Here is a 7,325-nt window from a genome sequence, read left to right as displayed (position 1 = left end):
GCAGCGCAGGAGGACACACACATAGATGCTTCTATCACATCTGATTTGTCAGGATCCACAATTTCTTCTTTGAAGGAAGAACAGCAAGAAATGCCTTGACAAGCCTAACTTCTTGTGGTTTGTCATGGTGCCTGCTGCTTACAACATTACCAATTGAATCCATGATTGGCTAAAACCAACCTTTGGTAGGCGGGCACTGGGTGTCGTTTTGCCCTATCTGCTCTGACAGTTCTGCTGAACTTCCCTGTTTTCCCAAACAGATTTAAAGTGAGCAGGGCCAGTCAGATTGATAATGTGCAGAACATAGTGCTACACATTATCAATATGAAGCTAAAGCAGAAGTATAATTACAGAAACTCATCGCCTACCTCCAACCAATCAGAGGCTGATCCGCCTCTGATGCGAGCCAATCAGCTTTGAACCACACCTCCACGTAGCCAATCAGCTTCTCGTGTTCATCTTAAAAGCGACTTCAAATCCACATCTCAGCCTGCTAACCAGCAAGCGCAAACAGCATCGTATGATGTCGGATTTGGAATCAGTTGTCCGATTCAACCCACCTCCAGCCCCTTCTCCACCACTGTAGCTGAGTTCATCTAACCTCCATGACGTTCATCCCTCCTCAACCCATCAGAGTGTTTTCTCCCAGTCTTCAGCATTCCCTATCACCTCGTTATTGGTCCGGCAGAAGACCACCATGTTGAGCCCGGTTCTGCCAGAGGTTTCTTCCCAAAGGGGAGTTTTTCCTCTCCACCGTCGCTTCATACTTGCTCATCACAGACAGTACACGCAATCTGCGTTAAATCAACCAGGACATCTACCTTCTGGTTCTCTGAGTGAAGCACGTTCAGCTCCTCAGTCTCTGAATCACTCTAATATAACTCAAGCAGATCATCTCACAACCAGCTCTTTGGACTGAACTACCATCAGCTTCAGGCCTGGGGGGAACATCCCTGTTCTCATACATCTACTTATGCATATTAAAGTGTAATTCAGCATTAATGTTCCTGCCGAGGTCTGACCGGTGAGTAATAGTACAGAAGCTGCAGAGAGGTGTGCAACGTTATGACTCTACTTCCTGGTCTGGACCCTGGGTTGTCAGCAGTTTGGAAAACTAATAGATTTGTCCAGATTATTTGAAAGAAGAGCTTCTCCATCCAAAGTGGGATGAATCCCGTCTCTCTGGATCTAACCAGGTTTTCACCAAAATACTTAAATTATCAACGTAGCCTACATCATTTTGAGGACACCTTGTAGACAGCCAGCTGTTAAATGACTGAATGCACCTAGACATGTCATCATTGGTCAGATCAGGCAGGGATCCAGAGAAAGTTATGGAGTCTGACACCGTTTAGGCAAATTTAGACACCAAAGCAACACCTATTTTAGTGACCACCAATTGTCATAACCATTTTGCCCCATAGAAAACATTTCCCTATGGTCGTGTGGTCTCAGTGCCACATTTCTGACAATAGAGTTGCCAGTTATGAGAATTGGCTTCTCAGCGGTAGTGTCACTGAGCGGGGAATATCTGTTAAAAAGGTGGACAGGTTTGTGGTGACCCCCGTGGGCAGGGATGTAGGACTACGCTTTCGACATACTGTCACACAGCCACTCTGTGGTTCCGGCTGTGCTAGCTCTGCTGAAGGGCTGACCGTTATGTCAGACTACCCTTGGTGATTTCGTACTAGCTAAGGGGCCTCAACAATCTGCTGATTTTTCAAAATGGTTTAATCTTATTAAGTCCGCATTTTACAGTAAATGATATTTACTGGTGACAGACTGACGACCTGTCCAGGCTGTACCCCGCCTCTCACCCAGTGAACGCTGGAGATAGGCACCAGCACCCCCCACGACCCCATGAGGGAATAAGTGGGTCAGAAATCGGATGGGTGGATGGATGGACATTTACTGGTCTTCTCATGTACAGTTCAGCTCTGGACAATTGACAGTAGTGTATGTTCAAATGTCTTAACAATATTTACTTGTAGTTGTTTTTATTTAATCTGACTAATAAAACAGGTTGAAACAAGATGAATCTGATCGTCAGCGACGGCAATTATAACAGCTTTTTAAACAGAATTTAATCAGCCTGCTCAGCAGGTTTTATTTGCATCAGTTCTTTAAAATCATACCCAGGTGAATGAAGGCTATTACAGTTTAGATAACAGCTGCTCCAGCAAGAATCTCACTCGCCATCATGCACAGCATTCATTGATTTTTGATGATGTTGGTTTCTATATTTGATAAAGTCATAGTTAACCTGTAACCCTACTTTAATGTTATGCATGTAAAATAGTTTTCCCATCACAATGTCACATCGTAAATTAAATCAGTGTCACAAACAAGCTGCATACTAAATATTATGGACAGGATTGCTAACTTACAAGTTAAAAAGGAAGGAGCATTTTAGCACAAACTACAGTTTCCCTAATGCCTGGGCTTGGAAAAACTTATCTCTAGACTCTACAATGGACTGTTTCACAGACAGGTTTGTAGACAGCAGGGCCTAGACTTTACTTCAGACAACTCAAAATTCTCCCTAGTATTTATCATGCCATTCTTTTTACAAAATAATGCAATGGTTAAATTAATTTCCTGCAAGCACATTTAGCATTAAGCAAGGTCACTGTCTCCTGTGATATGTATCTTTTCGTAATACTATGGGCGGATTGGCAAGACAGCCAAGCTCTTTAACTGTTTGCAAAAAGGTTTTTATATTTTCTAATTTAATCTTCACAGCTTTGCTTAAGAGCCAGTTACTTAATAAAACTGAAAAACAAAGGGTGTTGCCACATCTGTTATGGGGAACTATTACATAATTTATTGCTTAACAAAATGTACAACACTGTACAACTACTGTGCAAATAGAAAATCTTATTGTGAATAAAAATTTTATGTGAACATTTTTGTTTCTTATAATGGCAAGAACGGAGGTGACAGTGGGCTCATAGTTGAAATAGGATTTTTAGCCATGAAGGGTGCTTTATAATTGAAATAAAATAAATTTGAATTTTGGCAGATGTTTTAAGTTTTTACACTAAAAATACAAGTGAAAACTAAGGACTAGAAGGAAGGAGTGGACAGCAAATGGATTTATGATTAACGGGCAAATAAAGAAATGAATAGAGGTATGGATAGATGGATGAATGATTGCAACGAGATGGATGGAGGGTGTTACGCCACTTCAGGACTGAACGCCCAGAGAACGAGGAAGGCGAAGGGAGTTCCCCTCCTGTTCCCCGCTGTCCGACACCTGCTTCTGCCGAAGAACATCCAGTACGCCGCGGACTTGGAGCGCTCTGGGACATCCCCTGTGACAACACAAGTAACGGGGCTTTCCCCTTTTATTTTTATTTCTCTTTTCACCCATAGGGTGGTTTTATTTTTTTAGTGCCTGGGCAGGAGTAGGAATTTAGTTTAATTGTTGTTACTCCAAGACGGAGTTGTTTTATTTGCTGAATATTTCCTGTTGCATGCATTTTGAAAGTGATTTTGGCTGTATTGATTTGTGGTTCATAACTGACTCCGCCGCAGGTCGCTTCTTCAATTCTTTTCCATCTTCTCCCCTTTCTTTCTTCCCTGTCCTCTTATCAGTGGGCGAAATCTCTATGTTAAAACTTAGTTTGCGGTCTTTCTTTAAACTCCTCAGTAAGCCGCTCCCCCTCTGGCCGAGGCACCGCCCCACTTTAGTGTAAGCGCTGACTGCATCATCAAGGCCTCCCCTCACGCATCACGCAAGGTTGTAGGTCTTGCGTCATCATAGTCACCATCTTGGGAGCGTGTCACGTACCTAAACTATACCTGTTGTGAAAACCTTGAGGCGTCTGTCTGGATTCTCAAAGCGGTTTTCTGCCTCTCAATGCTGCGACGTCAAATGCCGATGTCTTGAATGTGATGTTTAAACAACTGTAGGTTGAACTTAGATCCGCTACCTTTCATTTAATCAATTTTTGACTTTTATTTCCACATATATTTTGCATGTTTAGTTTAGTAGCGAGTAGTGTTCCAAGGTTGCTGAATCAGAGAATTACTGTAACAGGGAATTGCCTTTGGTTCAATAAAGACAACAAACTGTGCAATAGTAATTGTTTGTGTTCATTCCAATTCACAGTTGCATGGTTATTCAGAATTCAGAGCTTTCCTCCTCTTGGAGTTAACATGCAATATTAACACAGAGAGATTGTCATTGGATTGGTGATAAAAAGGGTAATGGTTTAAACTCTAATTGCAGCTATAAGTTGAGTTATCACCGTTGCTGGATGAATCTGATCGGTCAGAATCCGATCAGATCATTTGTTCCAGCACACTGGGTTCATAACAACTAATTAATAAATGCATTAGTAGTATAAATTATTACAAGCTTATGGCTCTAGCATCACCACCATTTGAATCATATTTGTTATAGCTAATATTTTAGTTGAATTACTTATTATTAAAATTGTTATACCAAATTATAATTAATAATAATAATAATAATAATAATAATAATAATAATAATAATAATAATAATAATAATAATAATAATAATAATAATAATAATAATCAATCAGCTTCTGGAATAACAAGGAAAACTGAAAAATGAAAAACTTTTTTCCATACAGCTCTGGGACTGTTTGATCACTTTGTACTTCATCTTAATTCAACTTAGAGGCAGAAACTGAAAATCTTAAAGCCTGACGTTAGGACTGTTAGGAATTGGACTGATGAGTCAAAGTGGATGCTACAGGCCTGCTTTGACTTGCACAGATGGAAATGGGTGGAAGGCGTTATCCACTGATCTGATTGAGCATGCTGAAACTGTCACGATTTGGGTTTTGTCTTGGTTTATGTTATCAGATTTATTAGTTAAGTTTCTGCTTTTGGGGTCTTGTTTGGTTTTGATTTAGACATGTTGTTCTGTTTAGGTTACCTGTTTTCCACTTGTCACTTTATCAGCTCTGTTTGGTCTCCCCTCAGCAATCTGTCAGCTTTCTTGCCCTGATTAGTTTCACCTGCCTTCCCTGTAATTAGTTTTCACTCCATTTCACCTGTGTACTCCACTATATAGTTCTGCCTCGGTCTTCAGTTCTCTGCCAGATCATTTACGAGCCCACGGTGAGTTTTGTTCCAGCGTTCTATATTCTGATTGACCTGTTGATGCAAACCCGATTGCTTTTTGATTCTGAGCCAGCCTGTCCCTTGATCTGTTTTTTCCTGCCCTGTCTGACTGATTGCCTGTTTTGCCTACCCAAATCTGCCAAAGGAATATCCGAGCTTGCTTTATCCCTGTCGGTACTTCTGCCTGATTTTGGACTGCCTTTTTGTGTACCGTTTTTGGACTGCCATTTGACTTTTGATCCTGCCTGTCCCTGTCCTGCTTATCTGAGAGCAATAAAACATCTGAACCCGAAATCTCTGCTTGTTAGCCTGAATACTGAGTTCACCCATTCAGTTCCGTTCATAACAGAAACTACAATTTTATTCCTCAGTTTTTGTGCAGACATGTGTGTGCAGACAGACTTTTTGCATATACAGTATATGACAGGCCATTGCGAAACCAGGACCAAGTTTCCACGGGGTCGTTTTGTGTTATTTACGGAGCCTGAAAGAGTGGAATCTAAGCTTTCCAAACATGTCAAACTTTTGGAAATCAAAAAAGCCTCAATGTTTCTTTACAATACCTGGGCAGCAGGCTGGGCGTTAATAAAAACTGTTAATATGAATTATTTTGCAGCAACACCTCCCACCCACCCCTGCCCATCAATAAAGGGTCCATGTGAACTCACTGCACTGTAAAGTCTCAGAACTCTTTTCTATGTAAAGATAATTTACAGCACTGCATTATCTGTGCATTTAACAAACATCATATAGCTGTACAACAAATTACGACACAAAACACAAACACACAGTTTCCCACGTGTACAATTTATCTTTCTACCACAGCATTTCAGCGTTTCGTATGTTCCCGATTTTGTTGTCTCGGTCTTCTTTAAATGCCAAAAGCCTCTTTATCTTACATTCTCGCTACTCTATTGCATCCACTGCATGAAAAGTGAGATTTTCGTCCCCGTAAACTACCGCAGATCTCCCTCATTTTCGGCAGTTGACGACAATTTGCAACCCGCGCTTGTCGCCGTTTGTCAGTGCCACAAATTATCAGAACCGGACAATGACGTATGTGGAGAGCTTTCAGCTGTACTAATGGCCCTAATTAGCATATGAATGCAGCGAAACCGCGCGGCTGGCCAGGCCTGGCTGGAATAACCTTACTCAGTATTGGATGAAACCACTTCTTTCAAACAAGTAATGTGATGCCATTCCTATGTTTTCCTAAGATAAACAGAGTACCATTTAATCCGGTATGGCCAAACCTCAATCGAGAAATAATTGTTTCTTCTCTTCTTGTTCTTTCTGTTCTTGTCATTTCTCCAATTTTCTTTTATATTTTATAAAACCAACGTCCTTTATTTCCTTTCTCCCATTCCTTTTGCCATTTATCCTTTATTTTCTGTTTAATTAACATTTTAACTTCAGATTTACTAAAATTAACAAATAAATCCACTGATGAATTTCTAACAGCTTCTTTTGCTGCCTTATCTACCTGTTCATTTCCTTTAATTCCATAATGTGCCGATATCCATACAAAATTTATAATTAAACCCATCATATTTATTCTATATAGTGTCTGTTGTATTTCTATTAAAATATCTGGCCTGCTTTCCGAGTGATTATATTGCAAACTAATTAAAGATGAACTAGAATCTGAACATATGACTGATCTTAGTGGTTTAACTTCTTCCACCCATTGAACAGCTAATAATATTGCAATCATTTCTCCTGTATAAATTGAAAGTCCATCACTTATTCTTTTCCTAATTTTAACATTAAATTCTGGTACAATAAAGGCTACTCCTATTTGATTTGTTATATTTTTAGAGGCATCTGTATACATTTTTACATAAGTATAATATTTATTAATATATTCCTGCACTATATATGAGTTTAATATGAATTCCTTATCCTTTCTTCTTTCCAACAAAGTAAAATCTACCCTAGCATCTGTGATTATCCATGCTTGTATAACTGATAATGGAACTGTTTGGCTTATACTAATCTGATCTATTTTGAATTCTGTTATTTTTTCCTGTACAATCCAACCAAAACTTCTAATATCTTTTACTTCTTTTTCCCAACAGGGTTTTATTACTTGTAAAGTTGGATGATCCTTTCTATGACCTTTTAAATTAGCCCAATAATTTAATGTTAATTGCTCTCTTCTAAATGCAAGTGGCATTTCTCCCATTTCTACTAATAATGCTGCTGTTGGAGTAGCTTTAATTGCT

Source organism: Fundulus heteroclitus, chromosome 24, assembly GCF_011125445.2.
Source record: "Fundulus heteroclitus isolate FHET01 chromosome 24, MU-UCD_Fhet_4.1, whole genome shotgun sequence".
Lineage (NCBI taxonomy): Eukaryota > Metazoa > Chordata > Actinopteri > Cyprinodontiformes > Fundulidae > Fundulus > Fundulus heteroclitus.
Note: the sequence above shows the minus strand (reverse complement) of the source record.